The sequence below is a fragment of the Apis mellifera genome, linkage group LG7, assembly GCF_003254395.2.
Source record: "Apis mellifera strain DH4 linkage group LG7, Amel_HAv3.1, whole genome shotgun sequence".
Taxonomy (NCBI): Eukaryota; Metazoa; Arthropoda; class Insecta; order Hymenoptera; family Apidae; genus Apis; species Apis mellifera.
Window position 1 is genome coordinate 858,063 of NC_037644.1, and position 22,714 is coordinate 880,776.

A 22,714-nucleotide genomic window follows, 5' to 3' on the forward strand; every position below is an offset into this window, starting at 1 on the left:
AGTGTATATATATAAAAAGAATCCTAAAAGAAGAAAAGTAGAGAACGTTGGAAAAGTAGAGAACGTGTGATAAGGAAACGTGTTGTACGCATTTTCGAAGACATTCGTATAAGCAAAATTGTAACTGGTCTCCGACCCCTCTAAATCTGACAATCTCTCTTTGTTCTCTGAAAATAAAAAGATAATATACAAAACTTACGAATATTTATCAGTACATAAATTGTGTATATACATAAAAGTGTATATATATAAGTGTATATATATAAAAAGAATCCTAAAAGAAGAAAAGTAGAGAACGTTGGAAAAGTAGAGAACGTGTGATAAGGAAACGTGTTGTACGCATTTTCGAAGACATTCGTATAAGCAAAATTGTAACTGGTCTCCGATCCCTCTAAATCTGACAATCTCTCTTTGTTCTCTGAATATTTATCAATACATAAATTGTGTATGTACATAAAAGTGTATATATATAAGTGTATATATATAAAAAGAATCCTAAAAGAAGAAAAGTAGAGAACGTTGGAAAAGTAGAGAACGTGTGATAAGGAAACGTGTTGTACGCATTTTCGAAGACATTCGTATAAGCAAAATTGTAACTGGTCTCCGACCCCTCTAAATCTGACAATCTCTCTTTGTTCTCTGAAAATAAAAAGATAATATACAAAACTTACGAATATTTATCAGTACATAAATTGTGTATATACATAAAAGTGTATATATATAAGTGTATATATATAAAAAGAATCCTAAAAGAAGAAAAGTAGAGAACGTTGGAAAAGTAGAGAACGTGTGATAAGGAAACGTGTTGTACGCATTTTCGAAGACATTCGTATAAGCAAAATTGTAACTGGTCTCCGATCCCTCTAAATCTGACAATCTCTCTTTGTTCTCTGAATATTTATCAATACATAAATTGTGTATATACATAAAAGTGTATATATATAAGTGTATATATATAAAAAGAATCCTAAAAGAAGAAAAGTAGAGAACGTTGGAAAAGTAGAGAACGTGTGATAAGGAAACGTGTTGTACGCATTTTCGAAGACATTCGTATAAGCAAAATTGTAACTGGTCTCCGACCCCTCTAAATCTGACAATCTCTCTTTGTTCTCTGAAAATAAAAAGATAATATACAAAACTTACGAATATTTATCAGTACATAAATTGTGTATATACATAAAAATGTATATATATATATAAGTGTATATATATAAAAAGAATCCTAAAAGAAGAAAAAGAAAATGATTTTCCTTCCGAATTTGATGTCTCTCCCTCTCCTCCCTCCGCGGCGTAATTAAATTCGTGCCTTTCGATCCGCTTACCCAACTCGTTTACCCGGAACCGTGCCACCCGATGCGTAACCGTTTCGATCTAATTGGAATAAAGGGATTTATACCGACTGTTCACTGTCAACACTGTATCGAAGAACCGTTTTCCCACGAGGAGAGATGGTAAATACGGCTCCTCTCAAAGATTTCCACGCGCGATAGAGCGCTTATTCAATGGGAGAATTTTTTCTTCTTCTCTTCTCTTCTGTTCGGATCGGTTACGTTCACCAATGTCGACGTAATAGATCGTGAAACACGCTCATTTACCACCGATGCCTTTCACCGCTCGCGCAGCCGGAACGATAAATGTTACACGACAACGTTAGACAGATGTTATCGATGTGGCCAAGTCGGCAAATGAAACGGACCTGGGTAACGAGTGCATGCATTTGGGTACTCTTGGGCCGAATCTTGAATTATACCAGTGGCCAAATTGCTATTTAGAGAGTTACGTGTTATGTAAATGGCATGATGATGTTTCCAAGTTTTTGAATTCCCGTCACTTTTCCCGCCGAACGTTAATAATAATAATTAGATGTGTAAAATTGAGAGATTCTTTTTTTTTTTTAATTTATTATAAGTGTTTTTCTTTTGGAATGTGTTACGAGTATAAGCGAAAAAAAATTATAGGCAACGAAGAGAATAAACGAAGTTTAATTGTACGAAAAAAAAAGTAGCCGTCAAAGCGAGTCGAAAGGAACTCGTTCGAGAGCAATGCCTTTCCGGTTTCGATGTTTATCGAGGAGTGAGAGAGAGAGAGATTCTTTTTCCAAATTTGGCAGTTGATAAATCAATCGACAAACGTTCGTAACGATATAATCATATCATTTTTACGAGATATTATTTTTCTTTTATGTATATGCCTTTGTAATTTAGTATCAAGTCAAGTATTTATGAGTATAGATATGTTTCATGAATAATTTTCGTTGTCTCAAATTTCTTTTTGTGGTAGAAAAAGAGAGGATTAAAGTTTTTTATTTCTTACTCATTAAGCCACTCTTTATATATTTTGTATTATACAGATAAAATTATTGGTACAAGAAAGTATAGAGATATGGAAATGTGAGGAGCTATCCAAATTGGATTGGATCGTATTTCGATATCACCAGAATGTCTCTTGAAAATATTATCACAGGACAGCTGCCAGCGCAGACCATTTTCTACCTCGTGAACGATTTCTTGCTATTAACTTCCACTTGTTGCACAAGGAACTCGTTGCCCTGCTTTTATTTTATTTTATTTCTTTTTTTTTTTTTTTTTGCTCCATGTTCCCTTGCCTTGATTATTAACTCTTTAATTGCCATTCGAGAAAGCAGAAACGATGCACGAGCAAAACATTCATCACCTTGAAGAAACTAGCGTATCGTTTTTTTTCTCTCACTTCCTTCTGTTCCTGTCACTTATCGATCTTTTAATCAATTAGATGAAATCGCGAAGAAGCAAAAACTCCATTTAATATTTTAGAAGAATGTTTAAACGCATTATTAATGTGAATGGTAATTTTTTAATGAAGTAGAGCAGTAATTGGACGCATTGATTATCCTTTCTGATCATATATGCCGTGACATTATTACAAATACATAAAATTATCTTTTCTATGAAACAGGAAATTCTTTTTTTACGACAGTAATTTTTCATAATTTATTTTTGTTTCAATGTTGTTATCTTTGGTAGCTTCGATTTTTTTTCAAATCATTGTTTATATCATCAAATTTGAAGTAATGATAAAACTGTTTTAAAATTTTTGCCATTGTCGTCCACAATCTAACTTTTTCCCTTTTGTCACAATTGCAATCACTATTATTATCCAAAGTCTGACTCTTTCTCTTCTTATATTTGTTATGGTAATATGGTGAGCGCTCTGTTTGAAATCAAGATCGCGTGGCTTTAAGCCATTTCAAACACAAATCTCGAAGATTTTTTTATTTTTTTTACTCGTTATTATTCTTGCTACAGAATTGTATAAATAATGCATGATAGAAAACACTTGGTATCACGAACTGCGTGCAAACTTTGTTCAGTTCTTTTTTCTTTTCCTTGTTGCAATTATTCTCGATCGAGAATATTTCAAGAATATTTGAAAAATGATAATATAACCATTTGTTACGATTCGTTATAAATTTTGCAATTGCGTAATGTATAATTACAGTATTCACAATTTCATTAAAATCATTAAAAAATATTATTAATGATAAAAGATTATGTAAAATTATGTTACTTTACGAAATCGTGAAATATTCTAATTTTACAAATGTTTATCTTTAAATTTTAAAACTCAACCCATACCTGCTTTTTTCGTAGATAATTTATCCTCGGATGTGATATTCTGTCCATTTATCGTATTTGCTTCTTCTATTATCAATAATGCGACAAGTAACGTTGCTGCAATCCACCGTACGTTTCGTTCTTTCATGTTTCTGAAATTTAAATTCACTATATAATAAAAATCTATGAAAACTTTTTGGAAACGAAAATTATAGCACAAATAAAATATTCTAATGTATCTCTGTACAATGAATGGCAAGTTTGAAATGTAAATTTATATATATATATCATATTAAAATTTTTATTATATATTACGTTCAATAAATATGATAATTTAATATCTTATCGATTTTTCAGTTATTTGTTTTCAGATAATTTTTTTTATGTTACTTAATACTCTCTCTCTTAGTTGATCTGATAAGAGAGATGAGAGGTGTCTGATCATAAACGAAGTGTTCTACTGCCCCGCAACTGAAATAACCGCGTAACTTTATATTTATTCAATTATGTAATTATTTTTCTCTTATTTCATTCTTTCTGCATATTTTTGAATCTCTCTATAATAATATTGTCGTAAAGATAAAGAAATTTTTGGCGAAACATTTGAGATACGAAATCCTTTAAATCAACGTTTACAGTTTTCGAGATGCGAGATGGTATTATAAATCTGGAATGTAAATGTGAAATTAGATATGAAAAGAAACAAAATTTCAATGTTCGTTTGTTTTGTCGAAAAAAATGTATAACGAAAATGAACGGGATAAAGAAAATGTAATATATCACGATTAAAGAAGATATTTATATAGTTGATGTATACTGTTCTTAATTTCATGTTGGGTGTTCTCTCTCCATTGAAACAAAGTTACGTAGATGGGCGATTTTATAGTAAAAGTTTACGTGAAACTCGGTAAATGCAACTTGCGTGCAACGTGCCAGGAACGTCTTCCGGTTGCATGTCATAAACTTCTTTAGATAGCCTTTATGCGCCTAAAACTATATATCTAACTGGTTTACCATTGAATTATTCTTTTCTGCAAACTGATATTCTTCCAAATATGTAATGTTGTATTAGAATGCTTATCTCGTTAATCTTGCTTCTTTCTATTAATGCGATTCACGATAAAGAGATCTTTTTTTAGAGCAATTATGTAAAACATGAGATAAATTATTATAGATTGTAATATAAAATTCAATTCCGGTAGTGATCATTTTATGAGGGTGTTCTATGTGAAAATTTATTTTTACATTGGTGTTTATGAAATACAGAAATTACAGAAATTATTTTATTATTACAGAGAGTTTTTTTTTAGTGATTTCTTAAAATAAAATTAATTTCTATTTAAAGTATTCTTTTGATGACACATTATTTTTGACATTGTCAAAGTGAAAGTTGTTTATCGTTTATTTTATTTTTTCTTCTATTTCTTTTTTTTTTTTTTCTAATCAATTTCTCGTTTGATTGATAAAACTAACAGAAAACTGACAATGTAATTGTGACAAGGCAATTTATATCACGTAACTGGACATGCTGAACGAGTAGTTGATACATAAACTGACATGTTCAATTTGTTTGCTTAAATTTCAAAATGATAAATTTCAGATTTTTTCTTTTTTTATTTTCCCTCGCTATTATATTTTTTTTTATTATTATAGACAAAGAATGTACAACTTTTCAAATCAAATTCTTTAGAAAATAAGGTATAATAATATATTGTTTCGTAATCCAATGATTTGAAAAAAAAAAATAATAAATATAGAAAGAATCTATATCTATATAAAATCGAAACATGCCATTATTATTTTTATAATAATTTCGAATTTTTTTGAATCCTTATGCAGAAAGTGAAACAATTAACCAGGTATTATTATATATGCATATACGTAGACTTTATCTTATGCTAAAAATGTTCTGCTTTACCTCGCATAAGGTATTTTAGAAAAAAAGAAAAAAAAAATTGAATATTTATTAGGAATGTGTTGATATTCCAGACTCGAATCGGGATTCAAAAAGATTTTATCACAATAAATATGATTAGAGTAGAATAATTTTTTCCTTGGATCGAATTTCACATTTTGAATTTCAAATTCAACAGAACAATGTATTTGTATTTTTTTGATAATCGAGTAGTTTCAAAAATTTACAAGAAGAAGAAATATTTTATATTTTGTACATAAGAATCTGAACGAAGGAAACAGGTAATTGTTTTGTAATCTACTTTTTCTGATTTCTCTTCTGGCTGTAACAATATTGCCAAAATTAGAAAACAATTATTCACTGGATACCTAGAGACACGAATAGGTACTATCTTGTTGCAGAATATGGGAAGTTATTCGTAATTGCATTTCTATTATGTTAGTTTTTCGAGGAAACGTTTTCAAAAAAAAAAAAAAAAGAAAATCCTGCATGGACTAATAGACCATTTTTATTTTATCTTGGACCATTTGAGAAACATTGTGATAATGTCTCCACATTTCATGGTAAACGTTTTTTACTATATTTATCATACAATTAAACATCGTTTACTGTACAACAAAATTATTAATTTGATTTTACTTGGAAATTGTTTTTTTATTTTTGAAATTGTTTTCACAAAGCATATTTTTTTTTTAAATATTTATGAAGAATTCGAATCTGGTTTATTAAAATTTAAATTTACTCGTATTAGCAATGTTTAATGTTTTTCAAATCTTATTCTAATCACGAGTCGATTACGAAAATCGTTTCAATTTATACTACACGAGTATCTTTTTACTTGCATCTCTTATTTAAAAAAAAAAAAAAATCGAAATATCAGAAACAAAAAGAAAATCTCAAATGTTATATTAGATAAAATACATTTGATAGTTGATACAAAAATAATATCTTCTTCTCTATAGAAATAATTTTTGTTTCAAAGAAATTTAACAATAAGAAAACTATCATTTTCATTCGTTTTACAAAAACAATCTTTTATATTTAAATCTCAACTATCAGATCTATCTCTTTATCGAAATATCACAAGCATATGACAAAAAGAAAATCTCAAATATTATATTAAATAAAACGCATCTGATAGTTGATACAAAAATAATATCTTCTTCTCTATAGAAATAATTTTTGTTTCAAAGAAATTTAACAATAAGAAAACTATCATTTTCATTCGTTTTACAAAAACAATCTTTTATATCTAAATCTCGACTATCAGATCTATCTCTTTCCTTTTCTCTAGAAAGTAATTATACAATTTCTAATTTTTCATTCCATTCTTTTTATCCGAAAGACTTTTCCAGTGGGAAAGTAAAAAAAAAATAGAGAATATCGATCACTCGATATTTTTTCAATTCATTCCAAAACATTCGCGATTGCCAAAATTCCACTTTCTGATCGGATAAAAAGGATGGAACGAAAAATTAGAAATTGTATAATTACTTTCTAGAGAAAAGGAAAGAGATAGGTCTGATAGTCGAGATTTAGATATAAAAGATTGTTTTTGTAAAACGAATGAAAATGATAGTTTTCTTATTGTTAAATTTCTTTGAAAACTTCCAAAACATTCGCGATTGCCAAAATTCCACTTTCTTCTTCCACGAGGATATTTTCCACGGCGCTAATTATGAGTTGTGCAGCCGTTTAATTACGTAATTCGGTTTCCATCACGCCTCGAAGGTTACACGATTTTAACGCCTATTATCTCGACGTCTCAATCGAAATCGTTTTGCGACTCGATCCATCAAACGCGTGATTATTTCTTCTTCTTCTTCTTCTTCTTCTTTTTTTTTTCGCACTCTGTGTTTTTCTTTCGTCCTTTTCCCTTTCCTTCGAACTTTCTTCTTAATTAACGTCACGGGGGAAAAAGGGGGAGAGCAGGAAAGGAGAATAAGAAAGTCGATTGTTGATTCCCGTCCTCCGAGATTACATTGTGCAATCGTTTTATCGATATTTCCAGAGGAAGTAACGGAATCCTTCGGGAATACCTTCGACTTTTTGAAGCAACAGGAAGCCGGCAGGAAAAGAACCATTTTGTATTCGTACATAACGTGAAAAGAGCACATTAGACTCGGTTCAAATTTTTTCACATGGAAATAGGTTAGGTATTTGACGTATCTTTTCAAATTGCAGATGATAAATTTCAGACGATGATGACCTGGAAAATTTTTGGCCACGTGAATCAATCATGTTGAATTAACTTTTGAAAAGTATCCATGAAAAATAATAGATTTTATATTTCAAATTTTTATATTATTTTTCTTTTATTTTAAGACAATTCATTCATTGTTTTTTATCAATGGATTTCAAATTTTTATATTATTTTTCTTTTATTTTAAGACAATTCATTTATTGTTTAGAGTATTTTTTTTTTATCAATGGAAAGTTTATTTGAAATCTTCGAAGTTTCAGAATTTTTTTAAGTATTGAATTTTGATTGACATTTTCTAAGTTTAAAGTTTCGTTCTTATTGGAAAATTCTTTTTTAAAAAAATAATTAAAGGAAATAGTACCTTAATTATTTTTCCAAACTAATACTTTGATTTACTAAATAATAATTAATCCTTGTTGATAGAGTTTTATTCGAATCATAATTTTCGCCAGTTTTTCACGATACAATTTGTTAATTGGGCTTAAAGGCTGTGCCAAAGTTTATTATTGATCGTGCTCATAAATTTGTTCCCGAAAAATACGATGTTGAAGTTCATTTACCATCAATTTACTGTTCGATGATCCTATTCCACGGGACGTAACGCACAATGAATATTGTGATGCATAAATTTGCATCCAGGGAACGTGATTTCTCAATTTTTCGAATTAAAAAATATTGCAAAATTGAGAAGTTCTATTTTCGTTGGAAAACGTTTCAGTAATGATATTTGTATCACTGAAATATGTCGTTGTCTACATCTTCGATACTTTTACTTTACAATTATTAATCATTTACATATGAATATAAATTCGTTTGTTTTTATTGTTCGAAGAAAAGACAACAAGTATCTCAACTTATTTTCACATTGAATTATATAGAATAAAATATTATTTCTTACTTCATAGAATAAAAAAAAAAAAGAATTGAATTTTTCTAAATCCACCTAAAAATGAAAAATTATTCCATATATGTAAAAAAATATAAATTGTTTGCATAATATAATATAAAAATGGTGGATATAATAAATGTAGAATTTATCAAGTGTGAGAAATCTAATGTTTCACAACGTTTATAATCATTCAACGAATTTAAGTCTTATCCATTATACATACACATTTCATGAATGTCTGAACACAATAAATGAAACGATCTAATCTCGCCTGTCTCAAACCTGTGCAACTAGATTAATTACTTGTCATTACTTCACCTGCTCAATATCGGGTTGAACAAAGGCGTTTGACTGTCTTCTGTGGAACAAGGAGCACCAAACTAATTTGTAGGTTAGTTTATCGATCTGTTTTAATAAAAACAGCGTTCTCTCGACGCTTTTTATTTAATTATTCGAGTCTGTCACGATTGTGTTTATTACGAGTTTCTTCTTTGTGGAAAGTGTTAGGTTATAACACTATTTTTGAGAAATCGAATCTGTTATTCATGAGATTTCATGGAGGGGAATGGAAAAGGAAATACTGGATTTCCAGATATAACCAATGTTGTGGGACTAGTTTTTCGTAAGAAATCGTGAAATACTAATTCATATTTTCCACGTAACCGAACGAAATGGTAACACACATGAATGAATTAACGTAATTTCAGATTTTCATTTTTAATTAGGATGATTAAAGCAAATTATAATTATACATTACTTGCCTCTAATTACGTCTTAATTAGAGATGTTGATCGATAAATTTGCAACGATCGTTAATACAAATGTCGTCTCGTATAAAATATAGCTTTGAGCGACGACGAATGAAGAACGTGAGATAGCTTTTTTGATTTGCGATTTGTTGGAACATGGATAAGCTTAGATATTGATATAAAAAAAAATTTGCAAGTCGTTGTTTGCTGTTTTTGAAACAAAATCGAAGAAATTTAAATAATAAGAGATACGAATTATGAGAGTTTCGATAAGATTATTTTTATTCCGATAATTTACTAATCTTCGGTTTTTTTCGAAATCGGTGTACAAACGAAAACTTTCTACTTGTGATAGAGATTTGCGGCGAGAAGAAAGGAATCCATGAAAAAGAGATTCAATGAACGATAACGATTCTTGCGAAAGATTTTTCGCAACGATAATCGTTTTAAAAATTATTTTCACGTCCAATGTATGATCTAGATTTATAGAAATTATTAATCCCAATAATTATCATATACAAAAACATTATCACTTATCACTTGTTATATTATCTGAACGGAATTCAGAATCTCTCCCCTTACCAATTATATTCCAATTGTTTCAATATCTTTAATTAAATCTTATTGAACAACACGTGTTAATAATCCTGATTCGCATAAAATTTAACCGACTTTAATATAACGTGGAGTAAAAAATTTAACAAACGGAATATTTTCTCCAACGTCGCTGAAACGGGGGAGAAATTTACGCACGACTCGTAAATTTTTACGCGTCATAATTATGCGAGAAATTGTCGTGAACATGCTGGCTGCTTTATGTTTTCCCGTATATAATTCAATTCACGCTGGTGGAACGCTGGTCACGCGACAAAACATGCGATAATAATCTGCGAACCGAATGAAGGCAACGAACGAAAAGAAAGATATATCAATATATATTATAATTTGAGTTAGAATATGACTAAAATATCGACGAATCTATCATCGTTTTCTGCTCGAAAAATCGATCAAAGTTTTAACACGAACGAGGCTGTTGGCTTTGAAAAACCCAGCGGTAAACGATATCCGTTTGGCGACTGAGATTGAGAAACCGTTTCGTTCGGTGAATTTTCTGCGGTCGCAAATCAGAATGGCAATTCAATGGAAAACGAGCAAGTATCCCTGACTGGTATGTGAATCTAGTTTTTCTCTTTTTTTTTTTTATAATTTTACGGGTTTTCCAATCTCGGTTAATTGCAAAAGAGATAGATTATTCATTAACAATTGTTGATTACCAATCACATTCTTCCATCAGATTCCAATTGTTAAATCGATCCAAGTCGTAATTAAATAATTCCACGTTTCGTATGGTACAGTCAGTGATAAAATTCTTTAGAAAAGAAACTTTATATTATTTTGCAAAAATAGAAAATTGTTATTTTTTATAAGAAAATTTGTGTACATATTTTTAGATTTCTTTCAAGAAATGATATTAATCCTCGAGATTTCAACATTTTTTCCTTTGATATAAAAACAAATAAAAATTTGTTTGGAAAGAGATTTGTAGGATCATTTGAGATATCACATTTTAAAATGATTTCAATTTTTAAATTCTGATATTAAAAAAAAGAAATTATGTTATTGTATATTATAATCCATTAACTAAATTTTATTTCGCTAATCTATGCATTATTAATTATTTCGAAAGTTATAATTGTATCATATTTCTTTACTAGTTGATTTATACATTTCTTTAATTTATAAGGATTTTTTTTGAGTGTTTGAAACGATGATATATAATGCGATTTTTCTAACTCGTTTCTATAAAATAATTAATTTTTCTCTCCTTCTATTTTTCTCCAACCATTTGACCGAACATTCATATATTTTTATCTTTTCCAATCTTGATGCGTACAAATGTTTAATGTTCCTTAAATAAAAAATATGCGTTTAATTTAGCATGACACGCTCTGATACGTTACATAAAAAAAAAAGAAAGAAAAAAAGCATAGTATTCAAAATATTGCAAGTGTAATAACAAGTGTAAGAATTATGCAAAATTCGCTTGATCATTTGATTATGTAAAAAAGTATTTGATTTATCGATAATTTTTAAATGATAAATATAATTTCAAACGACAATTTAATACATTTTTCAACAATTTTAACACGTGATTATTTCTAATGATATATTACGAAGGAAACATATGTTAATTATATGGAATTATTCAAATAGATTGTTACCTTTATAATGAAATAAAAGTCAAATTATATTTCTTTATTCAGTGGAAGTCTATTATGATTTTCTTTTCACAATGGCTCCTTTTATTATTATCGTATTCCGATACAATTTTATTTCGATTCGTTTCTCAAATAATTGGTTCAGTTTTCAAAAAAAAATGGTGCAAGAAACAAAAAAAGTCCAAGTCATATTCAGTTAAATCGTACAATGGGAAATTTTTTTCCCCTCTTTTCTTCTTCATCAATGATTCTTGGCATCATTTTTATGCCAGTCAGTTGTATGCGCTAACAATAGGAAATGTAATGAGAAATGAATGGAGCTACGTACGATGGAAAAATGCTATTGTATATTTATAATTTTTTTTTTTTATTTCAATTTTCATTTCAAGAATGTGACATTCACTTTGAACGGCGTATGTATTAAAATAAAAACATCGAATGCACCCAAGGCCATTCGATAATTATATAAAAAAGAAAAGAAAAAAAAAAATTAACAAATGAAATCTTAGAATAAACATGAATCGTCAAAATGGCATTATTTGAAGGCTAACTACTTTCACACGTTATCCACCGAATTCTATCGAGGAAGCACGTATGTATTAATTCATTGGTCATTAAATTGTCATCAGACAGATATTCACGAATGAAATCAGCGTGGAGTAAGCTAAGTGAATCATTTATCATAATTGACGTTATGCTTTTCATCTTTCCCTCGTTTCAATCTCGTCAGAATTTACAGATTGAAACTAATAAAAATAATAAAAGAAAAAAAATTAGAAGAATCAAACGGTTACGTAAATATTTTCACGAACTTGTTGTATATTTTGTCTCAACATTGTTCGAATACTCGAATAATCGAAGGATACGCACGAGTGAATAATAAACTCAAGATTTCCCTGTGATGGCTTCGCGAATAAAAATATTAATTCTCCGATTGAAAGAAAGAGAAAGTGGCGGGCGTTGTGTTTCGCTGCTTCCTTCGCAGAAAGTGGCGTGTGATCAATCTTTCGTTAATTACCTTGTTTATGCGATTAATTATACAAACATAAACTGGTTGAAACGAATCATTTTCCGCTTATTTTTCGAATAACTCGATCGCAAAGTGAAGAGATTACAAAGTGAAGATATACGTAACGTAATATAATAAGGAAAGATTTGAATTGCTTAATTAGCAATTGAAAATTATACAGTTTTAAAGTTTCGCTTTAATTATCCGTGGATATTTATAATGGATAACTGTGTGATGATAGTGATCGTAAAAAAGTAAAACGTGTAGCGGTCTTTATCTGGAGGAAAAAGTGTAATGGGGATTGAATATTGATTATTGGTATCGTTATATGTTCGAATTAGATGATAAAATTAACAGCAATGAATAAATCAAACTTGTGCCGAATATATGTGATTTAAATACTGTATAAATATTACGTAAATGTATAATCTAAATTATTATTTAAAATGAAATTTTTCATTCGGAATATCGATAAATTGAAGTAAAACAAATAATAAATATTTGTTTTCATTCCAGAATGCAATTTATTCGATTTATTCGATTATTTGAAAATTTATTACACAACGTATCAAAGATATTGATATTTAAATTAAATAGTATTTAAAATTAAATATGATTTTCGAAAAATGTAATAATATAAAGTATTTTCATTTTTTTTTTTTTAATATGTTTCGTTTATTATTCTACATTCTTGATTATCACGCTGTATGCATTTTATGATTCATATGTGTAATGTGAATGTGTAAAATAAATCTTTCTTTAAATTCAGCAGGTATGCGAAATAATGATATAAATACATACTCGATTCGATCGATCAATTACATTCTAAGAAATTATTTTTTATATGCACGTTTCCTCTATGATTGCATTATCGTGAAATCAGACGAAATATTGATAAATCGCGTGCAATTATAGGAAATTGGAATGATTTATTAAATTATATCAACTTCTAATAATACATTTTAATGTAATGAAATTTAAAAAAAAAATATTCGATTTTGTATTTCGAACTATTGATTTAACTATTTAATTATTATCAATCAATATATCATATTAATATATCGATTTAATTCTACCTTATTTGATCGAAAAAGTGATATTTCCTCGAATTTTCTATCTCCTCTTATCATTTTACATTTTTATGATTCGTTTATGATTACTTTTCAGAAATTAATTATTTTTGAGAAAAATGAACATTTCCAAGAAGAAGGAAGAAAACGTTGGAACAACTTTAACGATTAAACACAATTAAAGTGTTGAGTGGAATGTACTCGTGTAAGTTTTAAGCATTATTTAACCTTTAATTGTCAGAATCTTCACACGGTAGTTACTTAAAATGGCAAGTTCAAGGCATTTTCTTTGCTTGATCACATTACGTTTTTTCAAATATGTAATACTTAGAATATAGAATATAAAATCCTGTAATAGTATAATTATAAAAAAGGAATGATTTTATTTAAAAAATTGGGAAGAAAAATGAAGAAAAAAATGCTTGAAATATTTTCCATTGAATAAGATTTTAAAAAGCAAAGAAGAATTTTGATATTTTTTAAATCTCATAATTCTCTGAATTGCATATTAAATATTCATTTACTCAAATACTCTTTTGTCAAATGATTGATTTCATTGAAAAAAAGAAAAAAATAAACGCATCTGTTATTTGGATATAATTTTATGATCAAATTTGTAAAATTATTTGTGAATTAAATGCAATTGATTTTACATTAGAAAGTGAATAGCTATAAATTTGCCTGTCATTTGATGTTTCTCTCAAATTGTCATATAAGTTTATTGTATAATAGAAAAAGAAAGTATATTAGAAACGTTGATTTAATATTGAATATAGGCATTTGAAGATATTTCTAGAATTTATTTATGCCATTATTTAATGATAATGATTTGATTTATGCGACAATTTTTTTTATATTCATTAAAACTTGTCTCAAACTTATTCAATGGTTTAAAGACAAATTTGTAAACGCAATTAGATTCTGATTTATAAAAGAAATATGTATACATGCAGCAATTTATAATATTCATCCTTCCATTCTTCCATCCTATCGACAATAATATCAATTCATAAAAAAAAAAAAAGAAAATAGAGCAATTGATGTATCAAAAGCAGAAAAACATTTTTGATTAATCGTTGCAATAAAATCTCTCTATTCGTTCAGGTTAATTTGCATAGAATGAAACCCACCGAAAATCGTTGACTCCTCGACTAAACTTGATTCGTCGCACAAAAACCTATTTAAAAAAAAAAGTAAACGAAACTTCACTTCATACACGATATCTGGTATACCAAACACGTATTGGCAGAATGACTGAACGGGTGCGAGATACGAGTCGAACTTTATAAATGGTGGGAGAAAGTACAAGGAGTACGATCGTGGATCGACAAATACCCCACGCTGTCAAAAGTTCTTGGTTTACGAGGATTTTTATCATCGAACCACGTTCTATTCCAATGGTTAACTTTGGAGAGGATTGCATGCCTCCGTGATTCCTTCCGGTTATTCTTATGAGTTTGTCTTAGATTTGATTACGATTCGTATGAAACATACACTCGAATCTTAAACATTCTCTAACATTCTGTTTAATTTAAAAGAGTTTTTAATTTATTCCAAAAAGCTTGAATCGAAATCGAGAAATACTCATGTTTATATACTGTAATATTTTTTCATACGTTTTTAGAAATTTTCATTCCTTTTTAGAAATTTAAAATTATAGATATTGGTATAATATTATACGTTGGCATACGTGAAAGTATTAACTTGTATAGTTTACATGATATGTCTTGTATAGATTGATTTGCTCTCTGGTTTAAATATTTCAATTCTTCAGTAAAATTCTTCTTTTTAAATTCATTTATTCAGAGTTATTAGTATGTTTGAATTGTTGTTATCCGTTATTGTCTGCTTATTAATATTCCTTAAAGTATAAATTTAAATAGATTTCATTATTGTTTCATAAACTTATAGTTTGTTAATATTTGAGCTTAAACGATTAATCAAACAATACATAAATTTCTGATCCATTGTGTCCTGTGATGTTCCACTTTCAAATATGTTTAAAATCTAATTTATGCTATCGTTTGTTAATTGTTAATCGTCTACGTTAATATTCGTTTGTTTCTTGTCTAAAAATTTACTAAGAAAAATTGTCATGAATATTTATGTTTTTCAAATAACATAATATTAATAACCTCTTAGTATGAAACACATAATATCAATTATTTCATTATGTTAGTGGACACAAAATATCATAAATTAACATTGCATGAATAATAATTAAAATAATACAATAATATACAAACATCACACTTCACTTTGGTTTAACGTATTAACTGGTAATGCTACATGCTTCGAAAGTAGATATTTATGCATAAATTTTATCTTACAATTAGTCTATGCCATTATCTCTTTAGCAACATTTTCCAATTTAATTTCTTAGATATGCATATATATATATGTACTGCTATTTTTTCCTCCTTTCTTATTATTATTTTTAAAAAAAAAATAGAATTTTATAAATCTGCTAGGAATTATACATGAATGTATAATTTAAAATGCAAGATGCAATCAAAATTAAAAAGAATTTTTGTTGAAAGATAGTATTATTTAAAGAGAGGAGGAAGTTGGATGATTGAAGTATAGTATATTCTTGTTCTTCATAATGTTTTTTGTAACCAATCGAAATTAAATCTTCATGATTGGAAAAAAAGATTATAATGATGATAGAAGAAATAGATTTACCGTGCGAAAGAAAAATCGTATAATATGATTTCATTTTAATAAAACAATAAGAGTATTTATCATTGGAATCATATAAATTTTTCTATTCTTGCGAGATGTGAAAACGTCGACTTTATTGAAATTTTCTATCGAGTACAATAGGGTAGTTGGTTACATAATTGTGTCAACATGATATATGAAAGTGAATCATAAATTTAACAAAATTGCAAAATTCGTTATTTAATACGTGGTTAAAGACTGAATTCGCCTTATTGTTTTCTTATTATGTTGAGAAAAGAGCGCTACAATTCTTCCTCGCTTTGGGATTCACTTTTTGTGATGTAAAAATTCTTATATTTTCTTTAACAATTGAATTCATCAAATTGTGAAATATAAATTCCAAATACATTAAATTTCTTAAAATTCTAAATTATTTTAAATCTTTTTTGAAGTGAATTGATTTGATATTGTGATTTTGTGACATAAAAATTTTTTAATTAAATATACACATATGAATTTCAGAATTGTTCTTTTTAAATCTTTTTTGTGATATATATTTACAACTTCAGAGAATCTTCAGAAAATAGAAAACAATAACTATTTTTTTTTCTTTTTTTAAAACTATTATATTTATAATACATCTATTTTATTTGTAGATATGAAGAAAAAAAATGAAGCAATCCTGTTTGATAAATACTGAAATAAGAGAGATATTCAAATAAAAAGGTGAGTTGTCATTTATTCTTTATTTAAAAGAAAATTATGATAAAGTGTAAATTAAAGAATTGTACAATTAAAGAAGATTTATCTTTCAGAGATAAAAAGTTTGTTTTCTGATAATTCTAAATAAATTGCTGGGTATGTTTTAACTTAATGTTTTTAATTATATAACGAAAAAAAAAAGTTTTACTATTATACAAACTATAAAAACATTGAAGAGAAATTCTGTTTGAAAGAAGGCTATAAAAAAAGCTTAGATTTACAAGAAATTATATAAATTGAGTATTTTAATGGCGAAAAGAAATTTAATTTGGATTTTGGCTATTCGTTTTTTTCCTGGTGGAAAAAATTTTCTCCTACGTACAGATGCAACGTGAAATAATATTTTGAAATATTGAGATAGGAAAAATGATATTTTTAACATAATGAAGCATAATAATTGGAATATTTCAATACGATAATGTGATCATATGAACAGCCAAATTAATTGAGAACTGATAAGGAATAGAAAATAAATTGTATATTTCACATAATTACCGGATATGAACATCGTTGAAAATGTTTAAAGATATATATATATATATATATATATATATATATATTATCTTTTAGATAGATTTATTGAGACAAATTTACATAAATAATTTTTTTCACAAAATCTCATAAATGTTATAAAAATCGGGTGGTAAAAAATACCACAGTTTTATTCAAACATACATCAATCAATAAATAATATTTTCAATACATATATTTTAAAAAATTGTATTTTTCAAGTATATAAATAAAAATGGTAAATGAAACATATTTATTGAAAATATTGTTTGTTATGCTTTATTTACCATGCGTTTATTCAAGTGACGCAAGAATATTCGTATCTTTTTCCATATCTTTTCCATTAATTTTGTTTTTTTTTCTATTAATTAATTATTTGAAACACAAGTTTAATCAAGTGTCTGTTATATAATCTTGAACTTTCTTATGTTAAAAATATTATTTTTAAATAAAACATAAATTCTTTCTTTTAAATTAGTCGGATAATAATATTAGTATTGATATCTTCCTGGAATAAAGAATACAAGGATAAAAAAATATTTTTAAGATTTTCATGTTTTCTTTGAAACTGACATCTTAAGTTGGAAATTTTCTTCTCCACTTTCCTTGTACTAATTCCATATTTCTTTAATAAATTCGTATCTCTTTTTCTGACACGATTTTTATACTGTTCACTATTTTTATTTCATAAACTCGTTTAAATGGAAATCTTTAATGAACATCCAAACTTTTCTCCAACTTCGACCACATATTAATCATACAATTGTAATAAATATTATCTGCAGCATTGTCTCTTCTTTTGCGCTTCAACGAAAGACAAAGATTGTTTGTCTTTGGAAAATGTCTACAGTTGATAGAAACGGTATTATAATGTTATGAAATCGATAAAACATTCAAATTTACATGTTTGAAGAACTGAAACAACTATTTGGAACAACATATTAAATAAAAATAAAAAATTTTAAAGCTGTACATGTAAATTTACAATTAGAATTGTTTTTTTTTCTTTTTAATATATATATTAAACATGTTTTTTTCATAATTACTATGTCCTGGTTAATCATCAAGAGAATGAAAATTTCATTGATAAATAGACTTTCATCAATTTATTTATATTGATTAAAAATATAATTGAACTATTAATAAAATCATTTACTAGTAAGTGGAAATTATATAATGCATTAACGAGTTCATTTATATTTATGTGTATTTAAATATATTTTTTTATTTCCAACAAAGAAATTACTTTCTGAAATTAATTATTTATCTTGTCATTACATTAATTTATGTACCAATCTATATATATCTATTTGATAGTAATATACAATTTAAATTAATAATAATTAATTAAAATAATAATAATTAGAAAATAAGTATTTTATGATTTCACTATACATATTATTTTTATCAATTCATGAATCTTGTATGCAAATAGATATTTGCAGACAATCTTTAAAAACGTGTATAAGATTTATAAACAGTTGTTAAACAGATTATTCTATCTTTTCTTTCATATATATGTATAATAATTCAATTACTATGAATATCTGTTGATATTCATAATTTTTCATAAATTCATATCACCAATTAAAATTTACAAATTTTAATACTATATCAATAAAAATATATCAAACAGAAATTCAAAATAACAATAACAATGTTTACAACATTGTCATATCTATCAGGTATTAACATAAATGCACATATAATATAATTAGCTTGAGAACTAATACTATGAATCTGTATACCTGTATATCTGTAAATCATTTGAAATGATTTTTTATGAAACAAACAATTATAATTTTAAAAATATTGATAAATTTAATTTTAGTATTAAATTATAAAATATTAGATTTAGATTTATTTAAATAATGATTAAATTTTTATTTATTTTTCAGATAAAATTGAGTTTCTCCATGGATGAAATATAAAATAGATCCAACATTTAATAAAACTTTGTATGTTTTGAAATATCAATCCCATAAAAAAATCAGAGCTATTGATATGCTTTCTATGATAAACTGATCAATATAGGAGTTATATTCAATTCCATTATAAAGATTATTTTGTATTGCATTATAATAATATATATTGTATTTTATTAATATATGAATTAAAAAGTATGCTTGTATTTTTTATTATAACATAATGAAAATATTATTTGTGAGATTTTTATAATGAATTTTTATAAATGGATTTAAAATATATTATAATGTTATTATAAAGTCAAATAAATTTATTTGTATTATGTATTATAAATTTATTTGTATTATAAATTTATTTGTTAGTATACAATTGTAAATGTTTTTATGCAATACAAATAACAAAAGATTAAATTGATAAACTCTATTAAAATTTTTAGTTAGATAAAGAAGATAATAGAATTTAATCATAGACATGTTATATCACATATACGTATACAGATATAATATGAAATATTTTTTTGAGCTTAAGCTTAGGAATTTCTTATTTTCTTACTATCTTTCATCACATATCATATATAGAAAACAATTATAACGTTAATAGATTAGAATTAAAATCTGATTTTATTACAAAAATAAGACATATAAATAGATTAAAACAACTTGAGAAGTAAATTATACATATACAGAAATATACATTTACATTTGTATTTATACATTTTGTAGTTATACAATGTGAATAACTATGAAACAATTAATTATTATAATAATTTAATTTTTTTATGTTATTATATTCTAAACATATAAACAAATTTTTATTTTTACAGACATTATATTTTTGTAAGATTTGATTTATTTTTATTTTAAATGTTTAAATTTATATTTTAGTTTTTTTAATTTGGATAATTTTTAAATAATATTAAATTAATTATGATAATCTATTATTTATTTTATATATTATTATATTTTTAATTGAAATATCTTTGTAAAATTTCGATATATAGAAATCTACAATTAAAATATAATATATTATACTTTAATTTTCGCGCGGCTGAAAAAAGAACTATTTTATTACAGCCAATCAAAAAGCTGCTAAGATCTAACGGCGCGCTACGGCGAGATGAGTTTGTGCGCATCACACTGCGCATGGTATTAGTCTACAGTTGAAAATTGTGGTGACAGGACGTGTTTCGCCGGCAGAAGTGCGTAATTTGTGCAATTTTTATTGATAGAATATTATATTAAGTTTAATTATAAATTTTAAAGATTTGTTTAATTAATATGTGTTTGTTTAATTACTATTATTACAGAATTAAATATCATTGTGATAAATTATCGTATATTTGAAGTTCGAAGATGGAATGGCTTCGAAAGTATAAAAGTTTTTACACACACACAGATACATACACGATGATAAAGAAATAATTGAACAACTTTCATACAAATATGGTAAGATTTTATTTAATTTAATAAAAATGATTATTATAAATTTATTTTGTTTTTTTATGAAATGGAAATAGATTATTATACCAATTTGCTCGTAAATATTTCACATACTTCTCATGTTTCTTTCTTAAATATATCATTTGTACGTTCAACTCGTGTTGTTGTTAATCTATATTATATTTTCTTTATTATTTACGCTCAAGGCCTCGAGGTTAAAAACATTTCTTATAACAATCTTTCTAAGAAATTGCGAATTTGCGTTTTTGCGTTCTTACGTTCGTACCACGCTCGACATGTTTCGACTTGTCGAGCGTTTCCCCCACCTCTTTCTCCTTTCCTTCCTAATTTGACATATCGAAATCGCTGCGCGGGGTGTCATTTTGTTCTCGAAACTCGTAACAATTAGACGCTTCGCTTGAGGTACGTGATCTATTTATTTTATAATACTTATTTAACAGTTATTTTTTTTACTTTTTACACTATTATAATTTCACTAATATGCGTTTCTTTAATTATTTAATGATAATATATTAATAATAACTATTTGAAAAATAATTTATTCCTTTTTTTATTCGTCTATTTTACCATTAGAATTAACATTAGCTTACATTATGAGCTTCTAAAATAGGATTTGAGCTGTTAATTTTTTATTTTAATACATTTTATTTTGATACAAGTTTAATCTTATACATTTTATACATTTATTTTAAAGATTTGATTTTTTTGTGCAGATAAGTAGCCGATTGCTGAAATTACTTTAGGCGGGAAGAAGGATTTTCAATATGGACGCCATGATGATAATTTATGTTTTATATAAAGAAGAGGTAAAATTTAAATTTTGGAAAATATATGTAAGTACTTTTATATTTTTTTTTATTAATTATTAATTCCATAGTATGCATATAGTTTTTTATACTATTTTTATGTAATTCATAATTATTATTGATTATTGAAAATATTGAAATAATAATGAAAAAGATTTTGAATTTATATATATTTCTTGTTTTGAATTTTCTATAATTTATAAATATTTTCAAATATTTTTAATATGTTATATAATGTGAATAAAATATTAATTCAAATATTAATATTAATAATATAATATTATTAATATAATATATATTAACATAATATAATATTAAATATAAATATTAATATTAATATTAATAATTTAAATATTAATATTAATAATTGATGATATTCTTTTAAAAATAACAGTTTTATTTTTTTAACAAATGTTTAATAAGAAAAAGAAAGAAAATATATACATATGTATTTTATTTTCTTTTCTAAATCACCCTCTTCCCACAATTTTATTTCCAGATTATTATAACCGCGTGCAATGCGGTTGGTAGAGTCAGTGTTTGATTCGTAACAGTATTTTTTTGTTTTTTTAGAGCACAATAGCTCTAAGTAAGTTTAATTACAATAATCATACGTGAAATTAGAGTCAGTGCTTGTTCGCCGATTATACAAAAAAAGTGGACGCATTAATAATTTATTTTTATTTTTTTTTTATAAATATTCATTTTCGGTATAGGGTAGAATCAGTGTTTTTTTCTCAAGAAAATAAGGCGATCATCCACCACACGAAGAGGTAATTATCTTTATTCTTATTTAAATTTTTATTCTTCTAATGAAAAATAAACCATTAGAGAATTCCAATTTTTAAATTTCAAATGTTTGCTCAATTTTAACTTTTATTTATTATTATTATTATACCTTATTTGAATTTCAATTTTTATCATCATATTTGTAAAATA

At 26.2% G+C, this 22,714-nt stretch overlaps 1 long non-coding RNA gene across 1 annotated transcript; it reads right to left on the reverse strand.

The window, feature by feature from the left end:
• Window positions 1–956: 956 nt before the first annotated feature.
• Window positions 957–14,929, reverse strand: LOC102656392. The gene is made up of 3 exons (XR_407726.3): window positions 14,778–14,929; window positions 3,615–3,745; window positions 957–1,111 (listed from the first exon to the last, which is right to left on the reverse strand). It is a non-coding gene; the product is annotated as an uncharacterized LOC102656392 (long non-coding RNA).
• Between the last annotated feature and the right edge of the window lie 7,785 nt (window positions 14,930–22,714).